Source organism: Salmo salar, chromosome 02, assembly GCF_965601325.2.
Source record: "Salmo salar chromosome 02, fSalSal1, whole genome shotgun sequence".
Taxonomy (NCBI): domain Eukaryota; kingdom Metazoa; phylum Chordata; class Actinopteri; order Salmoniformes; family Salmonidae; genus Salmo; species Salmo salar.
In genome coordinates, this window is record NC_138292.1 from 33,319,831 (window position 1) to 33,341,973 (window position 22,143).

Consider the following 22,143-nt stretch of genomic DNA (forward strand, 5'->3'; position numbering starts at 1 on the left):
CATAGCAATTTAAGGACGAAGTACCTCCCCTGTTGAGGTGGCTAATGTTACTTACAGGACAGCCACTCATTCATATAATATAACTTTTTCTTTTTCTTTGTATGTCGATAACAACTGTAAAGTTTAGTCATGGTGGGTGCTCAGTACCTTGATGTGCAAACTAGAAGCAAGCACAGCCTGTTGGGGTATCATTTCATCTGTTACCTTACTAATGTGTCAAGGAGAAGGAACATAGCTAACCTAGCTACCTAACGAACTACATTTGTTTATCTAAACAAAAATCTAGCTATATTTCATGATACACTGGCTAGACATTCCAAAGCAAATCAATGTAATTAGCCAGCTGCTATCTGGCGATGTGATTTGTACCTTTGCAAGCTAATGCAAGCTAATGCAAGCTAACGCAACAATTTCAACGAGTTACAGTTTATATAACGAAATCAGTCAATTGAAATAAATTCATTAAGCCATAATCTTGAGATTTCAAAGGGGGACATTGCCCAGGCAAACAGAATACATTTTTCCCCACAAATGCGCTTTATTACAGACAGAAATACTCTTCAGACTCATCAGCTGTCTGGGTGGCTGGTCAGACGATCCCACAGGTGAAGAAGCCGGATGTGGAAGTCCTGGGCTGCCTTGGTTATACGTGGTCTGCGGTTGTGAGGCCAGTTGGACATACTGACAAATTGTCTAAAACGACGTTGGAGGTGACTTATGGTAGAGAAATTAACATTAAATTCTCTGGCAACAGCTCTGGTGGAAATGCATTATTCAATTTCTGTTAGTCACATGTCTGTGGAACTTGTTCAGTTTACGTCTCAGTTGTTGAATCTTGTTATGTCCTTACAAATATTTACACATGTTAAGTTTGCTGAAAATAAACGCAGTTGACAGTGAGAGGACGTTTCTTTTTCTGCAGAGTTTATCTACCGCTTGTTAGACTTGCTTTCAATGAGAATGACAGATCTATAACTCACATTTTCGGGGTGGCAGGTAGCCTAGTGGTTAGAGAATTGGGCCAGTAATTGATAGGTTGCTGGATCGAATCCCCAAGCTGACAAGATAGAAATCTGTCGTTCTGCCCCTGAACAAGGCAGTTAACCCACTGTTGGCCATCATTACAAATTTGATTTTGTTCTTAACTGACTTGCCTAGTTAAAACAAATTATGTGAATTTGGTGAGTCACCCAAAAAGTTACATATTGCAGCATTAATTGATTGTTTATGCAAAGCTTGAAGTGTAAATCGGAGAAAAGCATAGTTCTTCGTGAAGAGGGGATGGTGTGGGTGACTGGTGTCTGTTGGAAGTGGGTACTGTGTGTGAAGGTTAGTATGCATGATCTATTGACACAAGGGTGAAGGGTGGAGATAGTAGCTTGTCGGAGTGTGTATTCATGGGGACAAAGTAGTAAAATATTGCCTAATCACTGACTAGTGTATGTCCTACAGACTAATCCTGGTGCTTCTGCTTTAGAAGTACAGATTCTGTAGACCCATTGGATGAAATCTTTCATCCGGGAAAAAACTCAAGCTCAACATCATCTGACTCGGAAGAGGAAAAGACTGCATGGGGTTGACTGCATGGGGCTGGCAAGAGCCAAAGTCTATGAGTCCAAGGTCATGGAGCTCATGAACTTCTGCCAGACCAGCTGCCATTGCCCAACACAAGACAAGGTTCACCAGCAGAAGAACATTCTGGAGCGTGCCTGGAACATTCAGCCAACACAACATCCACATTCAGTTAGACCAGTGCTTGACTTGGACTGAAGTAGGCGCTGGAAATGTTTTCAGGGAATTCAGTGTCTTGTGCCTAGCTTCTCCGCACCGATAACCATCTCCAAAAATAATCTGTAGGTCACCAAGCAGTATTGTCTGTAAAAGAATGACAAAAACGCTATTAGACTTTAATGGGCAATCGTTGTGTACTGTCTGTATTCCTACTGTAGCAGCACGATGCACAATATTACAAATCTCACAGACACACAGGTATAGTTACTCAAAGACCAATATGAGTCATAAAGCCAAAGTCATTCCTTTACTCTTCGTCATCATCAAAACATTTATCCAGTTTTTCTACTAATAAGATGTACTGAGGCTAGCTATGCTAGCTAGCTTACAATAGCTAGATAGCGACAACATTAGGCTATGGGACATTTTGGGTATAGCAAACAATGCTAGCTAGCTCAACTTGTAGTGGTACTAGCAAGCCCCGTTATGGCCAAATCGATCACAAAATTATACTGTACTGAACAACACTGCCTCATGTGAAAAGAGAGCTTATATTGCTAGCTAGCTAGTAGCTACCAACAGCAAAACAACTTACTACCCCGCTGGTCTAGTCTGCCGCCGCCATTTGATCTTGGAGGTTCTGAAAAATGTCTCCAGCACACTTCTATCCATATGTGCATTAAAACTTTGATGGTCTGTATCAGACACACAATCCATGGGGTCTGCAGTGACCATCTCCAGTATGAACCGTCCACGATCTAATTAGTTGCAGCACAGACATTTCTCTTCTGTCGGCGTGGCTGGACAACACCCACATAGGTACCACTAGTCAAAGTCTGCCCGTGGCTCCCCATCGCTGCTTGCTGGTCTCGCAATTGTTGTTCTCGCTGTCTCAACTCCTCTTCACTGTATTCCGGCTCAAATTAATAGGGCATTATGTCCCTATGTTAGTATGTAAAAGGGTTAGAGAAAATAAGTCAACCTAGATATCCTGCAATGTTGTGTCAGATAGGAACATCGTTGAGACAAGTCCAATGGCTCTATTGAACAAGGACAACCATATCTACTCACTGCTAGTGTGATTGTACAATCGGCGTAACACAAAGGCCACAATAATTGCTACAAAGCATGACTCCGTAAATTTTGGGTTCAGACAGCAGGCTCAATCAAACAATGACGTCATTGGTAATTACTTATTTAGTGACATGTGAATATATATATATATATATATTCACTGAGGAGAATGGTCCTCACCTTCCTCTTCTGAGGAGCCTCCGCTGATGTTGCGTCCCAGCATATTTTACGTACTTCAGGTTCTCAATGGTGTTAATGTTTTGCCTCCAGTCATTGCTGACTTCTACCGGGCAGGGAGTTCTGGATGTCCATCACATCCCCCAAGGCATTGTGGAGCTGACGGAGGCCTGAACGGACCCCGCTTAACTGGGAGTGGATTGCAGCCTGGAGAGTGGGGACAGACAATTGTAAATTATTTAGATATGGTTTTTAATTAATCAAAGGGCAGTACAGATTCACAGTATGCAGCAAATGTCAAAGCTAAACAAATGATTTTCTAACTTCAGTCGTGCTACTACTAAAACTCCAGATCTAACTGGGTGATCAATAAATCATGGCATTAATGTCAGTTGCTAGGTCTTCGCAGGTGAATCATTTTCTAATGATTATGCTAGCTAGCTAGCTATGGCTCCATACAGAATCAAGCTAGCTAGTTTAAAAATAGCTTGCAAAATAACTTTATCTAAATGATTTTGGTATCTACCATCATCCATCAACGAAAACCACATATTTTCATCTTCTTCTGTGGTTTGGTAACATTCGGACTCTGGCTGGACTGAAGACAAAACAAAGTTTGGAAAATGTCAAATTACGTAGTGTCCTTCTTGCATCGGCGCCTTCAACCCCAAGGGGGCGATGTAATTCCACTCCATTGTGGACGTCCCCATTGAAATGCATGACATCCAGCACAATGTATGGAGTGCTTATGGGTAATGTGAACGAGGCTTAATGGTTACCTTATGGACGCTGTAGCCTCGTTTTATTCCGACGTGTAGAATTTGAGCTAAGTTTGGCCCAAAAATTGTCTGACAACCCTAAAGCCTCTAAAGTTTGCATTACCCATAAGCACTCTGTTACATTGCGCCAGATGTACTACATTTCAATGGGGATGTCCACAACAGATTGGAAACACAACGCCCCCTTGCTGTTGAAGGCTCCGTTGTTAGATGGACGCAGCATACTTAGAATTGTTTTAAACTTTGCATCGTCTTCAGAGGAAGATGAAAATATGTGGTTTTCGGTGGTGGCTTTATGGGATAGCTAGCAACTTATAAACAATAACCCATTCCTATAAGTGAGTACAATTTTAATAGTAATGTTAAATAATACACATTGACTGTTAAGCCAATTATATTATATGACTGTTTCTTCCCGTTTAAGTTTATTGTGATGGTAATGACGTTTGTTTTTGATGATAATTATTAGGTGGAGGTCGCTAGCTACAATGGTATCTTCAACCTAGCCTAGCTTTTAGCTAACTGCTCTGCAGTGCAAGCTAGCTTGACTCGCTATAAAGTTAGAGAAACAAGTTGAAGAAAAAGAAAAAAAACTAAACATGTTTTATTATCACCAGAAACAATATATTTATCCTGCCTTGAATGGAAAGGGCATATTTTACAATCTCCCAAAATAAATGTGATCTTTGACAAGAGACAAGCTCTCCTCCATCTTGTGCTACAAACACTACTCTTGTCCATTCAGTAGCGGGGCAAGAATTCATGAAGATTAAATAACACTTCACGATGTAAATGGGGCATCATGCCAACAACTGTCAAAAATCCGGTATAGTAGCCTGGTTGATAGACTAGACGTAACATAATAAACGTATATCCGGAACACTCAAATTAATATAATATACCTTTGGTATGGTTACATAAGACAGAAGGTTACTCAAGGCAAAAACCGAAGTAGGGTGGATGGTCCAGTTGGATGGATGGGCGTATAACGTTACATAGGAACATCTAGCAACCTCTAGCCTAGCTAACGTTAGCCGCCAAGCTAACGTTAGCCACAACAAATTGGCATTCGTAACATATTATACGTTTAACAAATTCGTAAACTTTTATACGAATTACAATTTGTAACATATTGAACGAATTGCAATTCATAATATATCATACAAAATGGATGATGGACATCCACAAATTCATACATACCATCCAAAAGTAAATTAACATAAATATCCTGTATTTACTATGTTACGTCTACCCTAGAGACCGGGTTGGGGAGAGGCGGGAGTGGGTTCTGTACCTCCAATGAAGTTGATTTGCAAATTGCACGACTGTAATAGTCAGTGTTAAAAGACCAAAGCCCTTATTGTAAGGAATAAGACCATCTTACACTACCTTTACACTGGCGAAAATCAACAAAATCCCTTTCACACCCCAGCTGTCAAGGTTCTTATATACAAGTGAATGCTATTTATTGTGTAGTGGCCCCAATTTCATGTGTGCTAAACAGTACTGTCCTCTAGTGCACATTTATATGAAGTACATGGATGACAAACCTGCCACTATAGAGTTGAGGGTGGGCAACATGTATTACATAGGCCATTATAGACCTGATTCTCAACATAATGACAACCATATAAACTTGTGAACAATTGGATATTTGTGCGCAGTCTGTTTCACTTCAGAGTAGATTGTTTGATGACGATATAAGCCACTGTAGCCAAAAGCATCAAGCTTGTTCAAACACTTTCATTCAGTTGTTGGAAATGGTATTTAACGTTGCTGTAAAAGTGAATGAGTGTTCCAGATATAGGCCAAAACCAACAATACAAACAGTATATTTCAGTTTCTTACTTCCTTCTTACTCAATTCAGAATGTTGCCTATGCTGGATTTGTTTTGCTATACCACACCTTTATTATACCACACCTTTATTCTACCACACCTTTATTCTACCACACCTTTATTCTACCACACCTTTATTCTACCACACCTTTATTCTAGCCACACCTTTATTATACCACGCCCTATGTGTGACGGTACACAGTTGGGATATGGGTTAGGTTGTACTCACAGTTGGGATATGGTTTGGGTTGTACTCACAGTTGGGATATGGGTTGGGTTGTACTCACAGTTGGGATATGGGTTGGGTTGTACTCACAGTTGGGATATGGTTTGGGTTGTACTCACAGTTGCGATATGGTTTGGGTTGTACTCACAGTTGCGATATGGGTTGGGTTGGCCAGTTTATTAGGTACACCCATCTAGTACTGGGTCGGACCCCCTGTAGCCTTGAAGGGATGCACCTGGTCAGCAACAATGTTCAGATACGCTGTGGCGTTCAAACGTTGCTCAATTGGTATCAAGGGACCTAACGTGTGCCAGGAAAACCTTCCCCACACCACCACCACCACCACCAGCCTGTACCGTTGACACCAGGCAGAATGGGACCATGGACTCATGCTGCTTAGGCCAAATCCTGACTCTACCATCAGCATGACGCAACAGGAACCGGGATTCGTCGGACCAGGCGATGTTTTTACACTCCTCAGTTGTCCAGTGTTCGTGATTACATGCCCACTGCAGCCGCTTCTTCTTGTTTTCAGCTGATAGGAGTGGAACCTGGTGTTGTCGTCTGCTGCAATAGCCCATCAGTGTCAAAGACCGACGAGTCGTGCGTTCCGAGATGTCGCTCTGCACACCACTGTTGTACGGAACCGTTATTTGCTTGTTTGTGGCCCGACTGTTAGCTTGCATGATTCTTGCCATTCAACTTCAACCTCTCTCATCAACACAAGCTGTTTTCACCCACAGGACTATTTTTGACTGGATGTTTTTTGTTTGTTGCACCATTCTCGGTAAAGACACGGTCGTATGTAAAAAGCCTAGGAGGCTGGGATGTTTTCGGCACGACGATCAATCCACGCTCAATCGTTTAGTTCACTTATTTTGCCCTTTCTAGAGTTCAATCAAACAGTAACTGAATGCCTCGATGCCTGTCTTTATGATAATGCCCTTTTAGTGTAAGAGCTGTTAGAATAGACTGCCTGAAAAGTCAGCCAGTTTTGGTGGGATTGAATTTTGGCCTGCCTGGTGACAATACCAGACGGTAAATTAGTTAAAAGACCAATAAGAAAGACATTTCCAGTCCTTCTGCCAATAACTGCTAGTTTTCAGTTACCCCTCCCCACTCAGACCACTACCAGACAGTCCTAGCAAAATTATTGTGTGAGAAATTGCTCTTTGCTAAGAACCATTTTAATTGAAAACAATCACAGTAAGGTACTTAATTGTTACCCAGAAATGATTTGATATTGAGATAAAAACTGTTAGAAATTACTTGTACCTACTTGATAATACAGTACATGTGGTTTGTATCTTAGCGATAACTCATGATGGAAAGTTATGAAGCAAATCCAAAGGTCGCTCAGTAATATAAGAAAAGTTATTCCAGTAAACGGATAATACATTCACAATACATGGCCACTATCCACGTACGTATGTGCGCCCCCCCACACACACACACACACACACACACACACACAACTTCCCTCAAAACATAGAATACAGCTAAATTAAGAATATGACTAAATATTTAATAAACATCAGGACAAAGTCAGTAGCCTATACTCGAAAGAGAGAGAGTTCAAAGTGTAAGCAGAATGACTGGCTGACACACTGTTCATTTATGTCATTTCATTAACAGAGGTTCCAGGTAGAGTACAAATAACCAGGCTCAACAATACACCACTCACTGGTCAGATCACCTCTTACTAAAAACATCCTGTTCTCCTCTCTGATGATGTCCAGCTCTATAACAACAACCACTAATGGGGTGGTGGTCATCACCCATGTGCATCCTTCTGGAAATGGAGTGAGGGACACTTCTCTCACTCACTGTCAGGGACAGACAGTCTCCTCAGCACTGGGAAGATTCCGGATAGGGCATCCAAAAGCGCTGGGGATAATTCCTGTTTTAGATCATTTCTATTTATTTTCAACCTAACATTTTGGTTTGTGGCTTTAGCGAAAGGTACTATAATACTGTTTTACTGCACAATGAGCCATTGTACTATGGTAATTTAAGAAGTTTTATGTTTTGGTTTGATGATGCTGTTGATAGGAATCGTGATGATTACAGCACCACTGATAGACAGTATTGGAGGAATCAGTTTAATATTTGTCTGGGGATTTATCATTGTAAGTGATGTAAACAATATGCATGTAAAAACAATGTAAACATCTTCATAATTGAATCATGTAGTTTCGAATAGCAATGCATTACAATGCAATGCAATTTAAAAAAAAATATTTCATTTGATGTAATGCTTCATAATCTCTTAATTATCTAATGACTTATATATTATCTAATGACTAATATATACTGAACAAAAAATATAAATGCAACATGTCAAGTGTTGGTCCTATGTTTCACGAACTGATATAAAAGACCCCAGACATTTTCCAAAGGCACAAAAAGCTTATTTCTCCAAAATATGGTGCACAAATTTGTTTACATCCCTGTTAGTGAGCATTTCTCCTTTGCCAAGATAATCCATCCACCTGACAGGTGTGACATATCAAGAATCTGATTAAACAGCATAATCATTACACAGGTGCACCTTGTGCTGAGGAGAATAAAAGGCCACTCTAAAATGTGCAGTTTTGTCACACAACACAGTGCCACAGATGTCTCAAGTTTTGAGGGAGTGTACAATTGGCATGCTGACTGCTGAATGTCCACCAGAGCTGTTGCCAGAGAATTGAATGTTAATTTCTCTACCATAAGCCGCCTCCAACTTCATTTTAGAGAATTTGGCAGTTGGTCCAACCGGCCTCGAAACCGCAGACCACGTGTAACTACGCCAGCCCAGGACTTCCAGATCTGGCTTCTTCACCTGTGGGATCGTCTGAGACCAGCCAGCCGGACAGCTGATTAAACTGTGGGTTTGCACAACCGAAGAATTTTTGCACAAACTGTCAGAATTCGGGCCTCCTGAGTAGCGCAGTGGTCTAAGGCACTGCATCGCAGTGCTAGCTGTGCCACTAGAGATTCTGGGTTCGAGTCCAGGCTCTGTTGCAGACGGCTGCGACCGTGAGACCCATGGGGCGGCGCACAATTGTTCCAGCGTCGTCCGGGTTAAGGGAGGGTTTGGCCGACAGGGATGTCCTTGTCCCATCGCACTAGTGACTCATGTTGCAGGCCGGGTGCAGTGCACACTGACACGGTCACCAGGTGCACAGTGTTTCCTCTGACACATTGGTGCGACTGGCTTCTGGGTTAAGTGGACATTGTGTCAAGAAGCCTGATCAACTCTATGTGAAGGAGATGACTGGTTTTCTGATTCTCACCCCTACTTTTCTTTTTACAGTATCTGTGACTAACAGATGCATATCTGTATTCCCAGTCATGTGAAATCCATAGATTAAGGCCTAATGTATTTCAATTGACAGATTACCTTATATGAACTGTAACTCAGTAAACTCTGAAATTGTTGCATGCTGCGTTTATATTTTGGTTCAGTGTATGTGTGCTTAGATAGGCCTATGCAATTTATATGCTCATGGATTTTAGTTTGCATTGACCTCTATGTTGGTGCAATTAAACATTCAAGACTTCTTGTTTGTTGTTCTACACAATCTATACCCACCTTGAATTCATGTGTCTTCATCCACAAAGGAGAAAAGCATATGTACAATAAGTCATTATTATTACTACACCCAATACAGTTTGCATTGACTTCTACGTGGGTGCAATTAAACTTGACCTTGAACTTTGGTCATACAGAAGAAATCTGAATTATATCTCTTCCTTGTACATCATTGAAGTCTCACTCAGGGTTTCTGCTGACAACAAACTGAACAAGTGTCTGGTCAGTATAAACCATTTTTCTCCCTCAATGAAGTTTAGGCTTCACTCAAGATGTAGGGTGTACATTTAAATTGTGATAACGATTGTCAACATATTGAATTCTATATTGCATTGTATTCTTCAGAAATGTTCATCCACAACCAATAGCCATTCCCATGACCTCTCTCTGCTCTGTCTCCTCAGGTGAAAGGGTCACTGGGAATTAATGTAGTCACCACCGTAACTGCTCTTACTGGCATTATTCTCCATTCTTTAGATGGTGCTGGGATCATGTTGAACTACAACTGGGACTATCCATACTACTATGTCTGTCAGCAGTATTGGGTATGCCCAAATTATTATTCCTTTAGTACTTTTGTTGGTCAGGGGATGTTTGTAAATTGGTAAAGGGGTATTTATTACCTATAATCTTGTTACTGTTGTAACATTTTATGTTTATTATAGAGGAGGTCACAAGGAATTTCAGGTGTTTTGGCTGTTTTCTCCGCGCTGGAGTTCAAAGTGTCATCTGTGTCTCGTCGTTTGCCTGCAATGTTGTCTGCTGCTATTCCACCCCTGAGGTGAGCGTTACTATAATGTAAAACATCATAAACATTCAACTAAATTCTAGCATTTATCATATGTAACATTGCAATTGAGCACACTGAGCAGCCATGATACCTCAAATAGCAAAGGAGTACAATTGTGCTGAATAAAAGATTACTTTAATCCATCCATTTACACTTTTAGGAAGTCTTGATCATTGGGAAACAAATACCTCTGGGCAGCGTTGTGATCCCAAGCAATGCACCTTTCCCCCACAGAACAACTATGAGGTCAAATCAAATCAAATCGTATTTGTTACATGCTTTATAAACAACAGGTGTAGACTAACAGTGAAATGCTTACGGGCCCTTTCCAACAATGCAGAGTTAAAGATCAAAATAAAATAAAAATGTAAGTAGTGACAAAAGGAATAAAACATAATGAATAACAAATAACAATGAGTAAAAATTACATGGCTATTTACAGGGAGTACCAGTACAGAGTCGATGTGCAGTGGTACAAGGTAATTGAGGTAGTTATCTACAGTTGAAGTCGGACGTTTACATACACTTAAAGTCATTAAAAATCGTTTTTCAACCACTACACAAATTTCTTGTTAACAAACTATAGTTTTGCAAAGTCGGTTAGGACATCTACTTTGTGCATGACACAAGTAATTTTTCCAACAATTGTTTACAGATAGATTATTTCACTTATAATTCACTGTATCACAATTCCAGTGGGTCAGAAGTTTACATACACTAAGTTGACTGTGCCTTTAAACAGCTTGGAAAATTCCAGAAAATGATGTCATGGCCTTAGAAGCATCTGATAGGCTAATTGACATCATTTGAGTCAATTGGAGGTGTACCTGTGGATGTATTTCAATCCTACCTTCAAACTCAGTGCCTCTTTGTTTGACATTGTGGGAAAATCAAAAGAAATCAGCCAAGACCTCAGAAATAAATTGTAGACCCCCACAAGTCTGGTTCATCTTTGGGAACAATTTCCAAACACCTGAAGGTACCACGTTCATCTGTACAAACAATAGTACGTAAGTATAAACACCATGGGACCACACAACCATCATACCACTCAGGAAGGAGACGTGTTCTGTCTCCTAGAGATGAACGTACTATGGTGCGAAAAGTGCAAATCAATCCCATGCATGTGTGCGCGTGCTGTACTCGGGCGTATGTAGTGTGTGTGTGTGCGTGTTCGAGTGTCAGTGTAAGTATGTGTGAGTGTGTGGGTAGAATCCAGTGTGTGTACATAGTCAGTGCAAGAGAGTTAGTGCACCAAAGGGTCAATGCAGGTACTCCGGGTAGCCATTTGAGTTGCTATTTAGCCGTCTTTAGCAGTAGAAGCTGTTCAGGGTCCTGTTGGTTTCAGACTTGGTGCATTGCGCTTGCCGTGTGGTAGCAGGAGAGAACAGTCTATGGCTTGGGTGGCTGGAGTCTTTGACCTCTATACTAGACACCACCTGGTATAGAGGTCCTGGATGGCAGGGAGCTTGGCCCCAGTGACGTACTGGGTCGTACTCACCGCCCTCTGTAGCGTCAACGGTCGTGGGTGTCTTGCAGTTGCAGTACCAAGCAGTGATGTATCCAGTCAAGATGTTCTCAATGGTTCAGTTGTAGAACTTTTTGAAGATCTGAGGGCCCATGACAAATGTTTTCAGCCTCCTGAGGGGGAAGAAGCACTATTGTGCCTTCTTCACAATTGTGTGGGTGTGTGTGGTCCATGTTCATTGTAACCCTCTCACCAGGCTCGAATTTGACTCTCACGATATTACCATACGTAGAGTATCTCAACAGCATGGGATGTTAGGTGAGAAGGACATCTCCAATAAGAATCCCAATTGTAAACTATCTAGGGTGATGACAACTAGGGTATTAACTTCAGATGGAATGATTATAGATTTTTGTTATTGTATAAGGATATGCTTTCCCATGCATCAAATGAAATTGAAACATTAAATGACTCCACCAAGGCAACATACATAAGGTTCAAGATGTGTATTATTACATTTTCCCTGTACCACATCAAATAAATAAAAATAAGAAACCCCAATGAGTCGTGCACAACCAATGTCCAAATTATTTCAAGCTTGCTTAACCCATTGGTGCACGTTGGAGCTGAACAACAACAAAATTACGACACACATAATGTCCAGAAGCACCCCACCGTTGTGGTTACTCACTACTCGTAGATATTCCCTCAGCGAAGTATAGCAGTTCCATGCAGGTTTCCTCACAAGATCCACAGCAAGCACAGCTATCGATGCAGACAGTACTCCTTAGCAGTAGCCGATATCTTTGTCCAAGATGGCGTAGCAGTGGGATGTTTTGATTGTCTTATCCCGTCCCTTGTATATATCATTTCTTTCTTCGTATATATTTCTTATATATTTTTAATATTTTTAATCTCATTTTTCCACCTACGGACTGAACATACTCTCCTGCAACCCACCTCACCCAATGCGGTATGGATCTGCTATTTTTTAACCTTTTAGAACTGTAACCCCCTTCCGAAGCTAGCCAGCTAACTAGCTACTAGCTAGTAGTCAGTTAGCCACTGCTAGTTAGCCATCACCATTAACTCGGACATCTACCAGCTTCAGCCCGGTCAACTCCTGCCAGCCTGCACAGCGCGATATCAACCCAGAGCATATCGGACTGCTTTTCTCCACCATATCTCCTGATTCCTACCGAAAGCGCTGAACCTTTACTCCGGATCATCGCAGTTAGCTAACTGCTATCCGAGTGGCTACTCCTGGCTAACGTCTCTGTCCCGAAGCAAGCACCAGTTAGCCTGGAGCTAGCCTCGAATCTAGGCCCATCTACCGGCTAGCCGAAGAGATTTATCAAGCAATTCCTGGGCTTCAATTACCTCTTTTGCCAATTGGCCTAGACCCTTTGCTGCCGACACGGAGCCCCGCCGATCCATCACGACTGGTCTGCCCACGTAACGTCCGAGGGGGTTTCTACAGGCTCCCCAGTTGCGACGTCCCCCTGAGGCCCATCTGCTAGCCTGCTGCTAGCCCCAGCCTGCTAGCTGTCTGAATCTCCGTGCCTCCAGCTCACCTAGCTACTCACTGGACCCTATGATTACTCGGCTACACATGCCTCTCGCTAATGTCAATATGTCTTCTCTATTGCTGTTTTGTTTAGTAATTTTTGTCTTATTTCACTGTAGAGCCTCCAGCTCTGCTCAATATGCCTTAGCTAGCCCTGTTGTTCCACCCCCCCACACATGCGGTGACCGCACCTGGCTTAAATGATGCTTCTAGAGACAAAACCTCTCTCATCGTCACTCAATGCCTAGGCTTACCTCCACTGTACTCACATCCTACCATACCCTTGTCTGTACATTATGCCTTGAATCTATCCTTCCGTGCCCAGAAACCTGCCCCCTGTCCTCTCTGTTCCGAACGCACTAGATGACCAGTTCTTTTAGCCTTTAGCCGTACTCTTATCCTACTCCTCCTCTGTTCTTTTGGTGATGTAGAGGTTAACCCAGGCCCTGCAGCCCCCAGCATCACTCCCATTCCCCGGGCGCTCTCATTTGTTGACTTCTCTAACCGTAAAAGCCTTGGTTTCATGCATGCATCATTAACTTGTTATGGATAGGGGGCAGTATTTTCACGGCCGGATAAAAAATGTACCCGATTTAATCTGATTATTACTCCTGCCCAGAAACTAGAATATGCATATAATTATTAGCTTTGGATAGAAAACACTCCAAAGTTTCTAAAACTGTTTGAATGGTGTCTGTGAGTATAACAAAACTCATTTGGCAGGCCAAAACCTGAGAAGATTCCAAACAGGAAGCGCCCTCTCTGACTATTTCTTGGCCTTCTTGATCATCTCTATCCAAAACAGGGGATCTCTGCTGTAACGTGACATTCTCTAACGCTCCCATAGGCTCTCAGAAGGCGCCAGAACGTTGAATGATGACTTTGCAGGCCATGGCTGAAAAACAGTAGCGCATTTGGTAAGTGGTCGATCTGAGAACAATGAGACTGGTGCACACGTGCACGAGACGACTCCATGTTTTTATTTTCAGTCTTTGAACGAAAACAACGACTCCCGGTCGGAATATTATCGCTTTTTTATGAGAAAAATCGCATAAAAACTGATTTTAAACAGCGTTTGACATGCTTCGAAGTACGGTAATGGAATATTTTGAATTTTTTTGTCACGAAACGCGCCCGGGCGCGTCACCCTTCTTTACCCTTCGGATAGTGTCTTGAACGCACAACAAAACGCCGCTATTTGGATATAACTATGGATTATTTGGAACCAAACCAACATTTGTTATTGAAGTAGAAGTCCTGGGAGTGCATTCTGACGAAGAACAGCAAAGGTAATCCAATTTTTCTTATAGTAAATCTGAGTTTGGTGAGTACCAAACTTGGTGGGTGTCAAAATAGCTAGCCATGATGGCCGGGCTATCTACTCAGAATATTGCAAAATGTGCTTTCACCGAAAAGCTATTTTAAAATCGGACACCGCGATTGCATAAAGGAGTTCTGTTTCTATAATTCTTAAAATAATTGTTATGTTTTTTGTGAACGTTTATCGTGAGTAATTTAGTAAATTCACCGGAAGTGTTCGGTGGGAATGCTAGTCACATGCTAGTCACATGCTAATGTAAAAAGCTGGTTTTTGATATAAATATGAACTTGATTGAACAAAACATGCATGTATTGTATAACATAATGTCCAAGGAGTGTCATCTGATGAAGATCATCAAAGGTTAGTGCTGCATTTAGCTGTGGTTTTGTTTTTTGTGACATTATATGCTAGCTTGAAAAATGGGTGTCTGATTATTTCTGGCTGGGTACTCTGCTGACATAATCTAATGTTTTGCTTTCGCTGTAAAGCCTTTTTGAAATCGGACAGTGTGGTTAGATAAAGGAGAGTCTTGTCTTTAAAATTGTGTAAAATAGTCATATGTTTGAAAAATTGAAGTTTTAGGATTTTCGAGGACTTTGTATTTCGCGCCACGCCCATCATTGGATATTGGAGCAGGTGTTCCGTTAGCGGAACGTCTAGATGTAAGAGGTTAAAAGTCTCCTCCCTAAATTTGTTTTATTCACTGCTTTAGCACACTCCGCCAACCCGGATGTCCTAGCCGTGTCTGAATCCTGGCTTAGGAAGGCCACCAAAAATCCTGAAATTTCCATCCCTAACGATAACATTTTCCGACAAGATAGAACTGCCAAAGGGGGCAGAGTTGCAATCTACTGCAGCGATAGCCTGCAGAGTTCTGTCATACTATCCAGGTCTGTGCCCAAACAATTCGAGCTTCTTCTTTTAAAAATCCACCTTTCCAGAAACAAGTCTCTCACCATTGCCGCTTGTCAGCCCCAGCTGTGCCCTGGACACCATATGTGAATTGATCGCCCCCCATCCATCTTCAGAGTTCGTATTGTTAGGTGACCTAAACTGGGACTTGCTTAACACCCCGGCCATCCTACAATCTAAGCTAGATGCCCTCAATCTCACACAAATTATCAAGGAACCTACCAGGTACAACCCAAAATCCGTAACCATGGGCATCCTCTTAGATATCATCCTGACCAACTTGCCCTCTAAATACACCTCTGCTGTCTTCAACCAGGATCTCAGCAATCACTGCCTCATTGCCTGGTGCGTAATGGGTCCACGGTCAAACAATCACTCCTCATCACTGTCAAGCGCTCCCTAAAACACTTCAGCGAGCAGGCCTTTCTAACCGACCTGGCCCGGGTATCCTGGAAGGATATTGACCTCAACCCGTTAGTAGAGGATGCCTGGTTGCTTTTCAAAAGTGCTTTCCTCTCTATCTTAAATAAGCATGCCCCATTTAAAAAATGTAGAATGAAGAACAGATATAGCCCTTGGTTCACCCCAGACTTGACTGCCCTTGACAAGCACAAAAACATCCTGTGGTGTTCTGCATTAGCATCGAATAGCCCCTGTGATATGCAACTCTTCAGGGAAGTCAGGAACCAATATATTCAGTCAGTTAGGAAAGCTAAGGCTAGCTTTTTCAAACAGAAATATGCTTCTAATTTCAAAAAGTTTTAGGACACTGTAAAGTCTATGGAGAACAAGAGCACCTCCTCCCAGCTGCCCACTGCACTGAGGATAGGAAACACTGTCACCATCAATAAATCTACGATAATCGATCATTTCAATAAGCATTTTTCCACAGCAGGCTACCCCTAACCCGGCCAACCCCTGCAGCAACTTGCCCAATCCCCCCCGCTTCTCCTTCACCAAAATCCAAACAGCTGATGTTCTGAAAGAGCTGCAAAATCTGGATCCCTACAAATCAGCTGGGCTAGACAATCTGGACCCTCTCTAAAATTATCCGCCAAAATTGTTGCAACTCCTATTACTAGTCTATTCAACCTCTCTTTCGTATTGTCTGAGATCCCCAAAGATTGGAAAGCTGCCGTGGTCATCCACCTCTTCAAAGGGGGAGGCACCTTAGACCCAAACTGTTATAGACCTATATAACATCCTGCCCTGCCTTTCTGCCCTGCCCTGCCTTTCTAAAATCTTCAAAAGCCAAGTTAATAAACAGATCACTGACCATTTCGAATCCCACCATACCTTCTCCACTATGCAATCTGGTTTCCGAACTGGTCATGAGTGCACCTCAGCCACGCTCAAGGTCCTAAACGATATCATAACCGCCATCGATAAAGTACAGTACTGTGCAGCCGTCTTCATCGACCTGGCCAAGGCTTTCGACTCTGTCAGTCACCGCATTCTTATCGGCAGACTCAATATCCTTGGCTTCTCAAATGACTGCCTCGCCTGGTTCACCAACTACTTCTCTGATAGAGTTCAGTGTGTCAACGCTTAGTAAAACTAAGTGCATGCTCTTCAACCGATTGCTGCCCGCACCCTCCCGCCCGACTAGCATCACTACTCTGGACGGTTCTGACCTAGAATATGTGAACAACTACAAATACCTAGGTGTCTGGTTAGACTCCTTCCAGACTCACATTAAGCATCTCCAATCCAAATCTAGAATCAGCTTCCTATTTCGCAACAAAGCCTCCTTCACTCATGCCGCCAAACATACCCTCGTAAATCTGACTATCCTACCGATCCTTGACTTACAAGGATCGGTAGGATACAAAATAGCCCCCAACACTCTACTCAGCAAACTGGATGTAGTCTATCACAGTGCCATCCGTTTTATCACCAAAGCCCCATATACTACCCACCACTGCAACCTCTATGCTCTCGTTGGCTGGCCCTCACTACATATCCGTCGCCAAACCCACTGGCTCCAGATCATCTATAAGTCTTTGCTAGGTAAAGCCCCTCTTATCTCAGCTCACTGGTCACCATAGCAACACCCACCCATAGCATGCGCTCCAGCAGGTATATTGCACTGGTCATCCCCAAAGCCAACACTTCCTTTGGCCGCCTTTCCTTACAGTTTTCTGCTGCCAATGACTGGAACGAAATACAAAATTCTCTGAAGCTGGAGTCGTATATCTCCCTCTCTAACTTTAAGTATCAGCTTTCAGAGCAGCTTACCGATCACTGTACCTGTACACAGCCAATCTGTAAATAGCACACCCAACTACCTCATCCCCATATTATTACTTACCTTCTTGCTCTTTTGCACCCCAGTATCTCTACTTGCACATCATCATCTGCACATATATCACTCCAGTATTAATGCTAAATTGTAATGATTTTCGCCTCTATGGCTTATTTGTTGCCTACCTCCCTACCCTTCTGCATTTGCACACACTGTACATATACGTTTCAATTTGTATTTTATTTTGTGTTATTGACTGTACGTTTGTTTATGTGTAACTCTGTGTTGTTGTTTTTGTCGCACTGCTATGCTTTATCTTGGCCAAGTCGCAGTTGTAAATGAGAACTTGTTCTCAACTGGCCTTCCTGGTTAAATAAAGGTGAAATAAATAAAAATATCCCATGTAAATATGAACTCGTTAATCTTCCCCAAGCTATTGTCTCTCGGTGTCGCACAATGCTAGGCTAACCTCAAGGCTGTCAAATACCTCCACGATGAGACGGTAGCTTCAGTCTTTACTAAGTCTTTCTTAACAAAATGATAACTCTCTTGTAAAATAAAATCGGTATTTCCCTTAAACTCGGTAGGTATGGGTTTTGTTCTATTTTTATCGTCTTCTTTTATCATTTTTCTTCACCAACAGTCATAATATAATGTCCATCCTTTTCCCAACGTCTCTCTCCCACTCTTTTCCCCCAGGCCTTCCGTTAACCAGGTCAACCTTCACATTGGCCACAGCTTAACAAGCGACCTCATTGGTCAAAACTTAAACTTGAAAGTAAACCAACCTATTCACTTGTACATTACCAATTAATTATAACAAATAAACTCAATACTTGGTTCTACCAAGGGTATTGCATAATTTTTCTGTGATGTGGACACTGAGGAACTTGAAGCTCTCGACCCGCTCCACTACAGCCCCATCGATGTGGATGGTATGACATCTTTGGCGGTTGAATTTCAGGGTCAGTGTGAAATTGGTTGAAAACAACTGTCTGAAACTAAGAGATTCTGCACTGATAAAAAAATTATACTCTGCAATTTTGCCACGCCCTATAAACCCACTACTCAATTTTAATGGAATATCCCTCTAAATACTGTAGCGTGTATCTCTTGTTTGTTAACATCTCTATTGTAGCATGCACAGTGTATTCGGAAAGTATTCAGACCCCTTGACTTTTTCCACATTCTGTCACGTTACAGCCTTATGGATTAAATGGATTAAATTACATTTTTACTCATCAATCTACACACAGTGCCCCATAATGACAAAGCAAAAACAGGTTTTTCTAAGATTTTTGCTAATTTATTAAAAATTAAAAACTGAAATACCTTATTTCCATAAGTATTCAGACACTTTCCTATGAGACTCAAAATTGAGCTCAGGTGCATCCTGTTTCCATTGATCATCCATGAGATGTTTCTAAAACTTGATTGGAGTCCACCTGTGGTAAATTCAATTGATTGGACATGATTTAGAAAGGCAAACACTTGTCTTTATAAGGTCCCACAGTTGACAGTGCATGTCAGAGAAAATCCAAGCCATGAGATCAAAGGAATTGTCTGTAGAGCTCCAAGACAGGATTGAGTCGAGGCACAGATCTAGGGAAGGGTACTAAAACATTTCTGCAGCATTGAAGGTCCCCAAAAACACAGTGGCTTCCGTCTTTCTTAAATGGAAGAGGTTTGGAACCATCAAGACTCTTCCTAGAGCTGGCCGACCATCAAACTGAGCAATCGGGGGAGAAGGGACTTAGTCAGGGAGGTGGCAGATTTCATCTGTGGAGATGGGAGAACCTTCACCAAGATTGAACTCTTTGGCCTGAATGCCAACCATCACGTCTGAAGGAAACCTGGCACCATCCCTACGGTGAAGCATGGTAATGGCAGCATCATGTTGTGGGGATGTTTTTCAGCAGCAGGGACTGGGGGGACTAGTCAAGATCGAGGGAAAGATGAACAGAGCAAAGTACAGAGAGCTCCTTGATGAAAACCTGCTCCAGAGCGCTCAGGACCTCATACTGGGGTGATGGTTCACCTTCCAACAGGACAATGACTCTAAGCACACAGCCAAGACAACGCAGGAGTGTCTCCGGGACAAGTCTCTGAATGTTCTTGAGTGGCCCAGCCAGAGCCCGGACTTGAACCTGATCGAACATCTCTGGAGAGACCTGAAAATAGCTGTGCAGCGACGCTCCCCATCCAACCTGACAGAGTTTGAGGATCTGCAGAGAAGAATGGGAGAAACTCGCCAAATACAGGTGTGCCAAGCTTGTAGCATCATACCCAAGAAGACTCGAGGCTGTAATCGAAGCCAAAGGTGCTTCAGAAAAGTACTGAGTAAAGGGTCTGAATACTTACACTACCGTTCAAAAGTTTGGGGTCACTTAGAAATGTCCTTGTTTTCCATGAAAACATACATGACATGAGTTGCAAAATGAATAGGAAATATAGTCAAGACGTTGACAAGGTTATAAATAATGATATTTAATTTAAATTACAATTGTGTCCTTCAAACTTTGCTTTCGTCCAAAAAATCCTCCTTTTGCAGCAATTACAGCCTGGCATTCTAGTTGTCAATTTGCTGAGGTAATCTGAAGAGATTTCACCCCATGCTTCCTAAGCACCACCCACAAGCTGGATTTGGCTTGATGGGCACTTCTTACGTACCATACGGTCAAGCTGCTCCCACAACAGCTCAATAGGGTTAAGATCCGGTGACTGTGCTGTTCACTCCATTGTAGACAGAATACCAGCTGACCGCTTCTTCCCTAAATAGTTATTGCATAGTCTGGAGCTGTGCTTTGGGTCATTGTCCTGTTGTAGGAGGAAATTGGCTCCAATTAAGCGCCGTCCACAGGGTATGGCATGACGTTGCAAAATGGAGTGATATAATTCCTTCTTAAAGATCCCTTTTACCCTGTACAAATCTCCCACTTTACCACCATCAAAGCACCCCCAGACCATCACATTGTCTCCACCAGGCTTGACAGATGGCGTCAAGCACTCCTCCAGCATCTTTTCATTTTTTCTGCGTCTCACAAATGTTGTTCTTTGTGATCTGAACACCTCAAACTTAGATTCGTCTGCCCATAACACTTTCTTCCAATCTTCCTGTCCAGTGTTTGTGTTCTTTTGCCCATCTTAATCTTTGTTTTATTGGCCAGTCTGAGATTTTTCTTTGCAACTGTGCCTAGAAGGCCAGCATCCCGGAGTCGCCTCTTTACTGATGACGTTGAGACTAGTGTTTTGCGGGTACTATTTAATGTCAGTTGAGGACTTGTGAGGCATCTGTTTCTCAAACTAGACACTCTAACGGTCTTGTCCTGTTGCTCAGTTGTGCACCGGGGCCTCCCACTCCTCTTTCTATTCTGGCTATAGACAGTTTGCAGCTGTTCTGTGAAGGGAGTAGTACACAGCGTTGTATGAGATCTTCAGTTTCTTGGCAATTTCTGCATGGAATCGCCTTCATTTCTCAGAACAATAGACTGACAAGTTTCAGAAGAAAGTTCTTTGTTTCTGGCCATTTTGAGCCTGTAATCGAACCCACAAATGCTGATGCTCCAGATACTCAACTAGTCTAAAAAAGGCCAGTTTTATTGCTTCTTTAATCAGTACTACAGTTTTCAGCTGTGCTAATATAATTGCAAAAGGGTTTTCTAATGATCAATTAGCCTTTTCAAATGATAAACTTGGATTAGCTAACACAACGTGCCATTGGAACACAGGAGTGATGGTTGCTGATAATGGGCCTCTGTACGCCTGTGTAGATATTCCATAAATAATCTGCCGTTTCCAGCTACAATACATTTACAACATTAACAATGTCTACACTGTATTTCTGATCAATTTGATGTTATTTTAATGGACAAAAAAATTTGCTTTTCTTTCATTAACAAGGACATTTCTATGTGACCCCAAACTTTTGAACGATGGTGTAATATTAAAATGTCTTATTTTTTATTTATTTGCTAAAATTTCTAGAAACCTCTTTTTGCTTTGTCATTGAGGTATTGTGGTAGATTTGAGGGGAAAAAACTATTTAATACATTTTAGAATAAGGCTATAATGTAACAAAATGTGGAAAAAGTCAAGGGGTCTGAATACTTTCCAAAAGCACTGTATGTCATAGTCAAAGTAATAAATATCCTATTATGTCCTGTGTTGTTTCTGCAGAATGAACTACCCAAAGGGTCCAGAGGGGGCAGGTATAGGTACTGGGGTTCAACAGAACCACCTGCCCCCGCAATACACTGCAGTCATCCCCTGAAAAACGGACCTCCGTAAATAAAACACTATTTTTCTTGTTGAAATGATTTTATTATCTATGTTTCCATTGAAAGCTGGGGCAATTGGCTAGCACATCACTGTGACCACACAATTATATTGATAGTGTCTAGTATTGTCCACAGCTTCTCTAATTATGTTAACTAGA

At 42.0% G+C, this 22,143-nt stretch overlaps 1 pseudogene; it reads left to right on the top strand.

Moving 5' to 3' along the window:
• The first annotated feature begins 1,584 nt into the window (after nt 1-1,584).
• On the top strand, nt 1,585-21,978 carry LOC106579656 (membrane-spanning 4-domains subfamily A member 12-like; annotated as a pseudogene).
• The last annotated feature ends 165 nt before the right edge of the window (nt 21,979-22,143 follow it).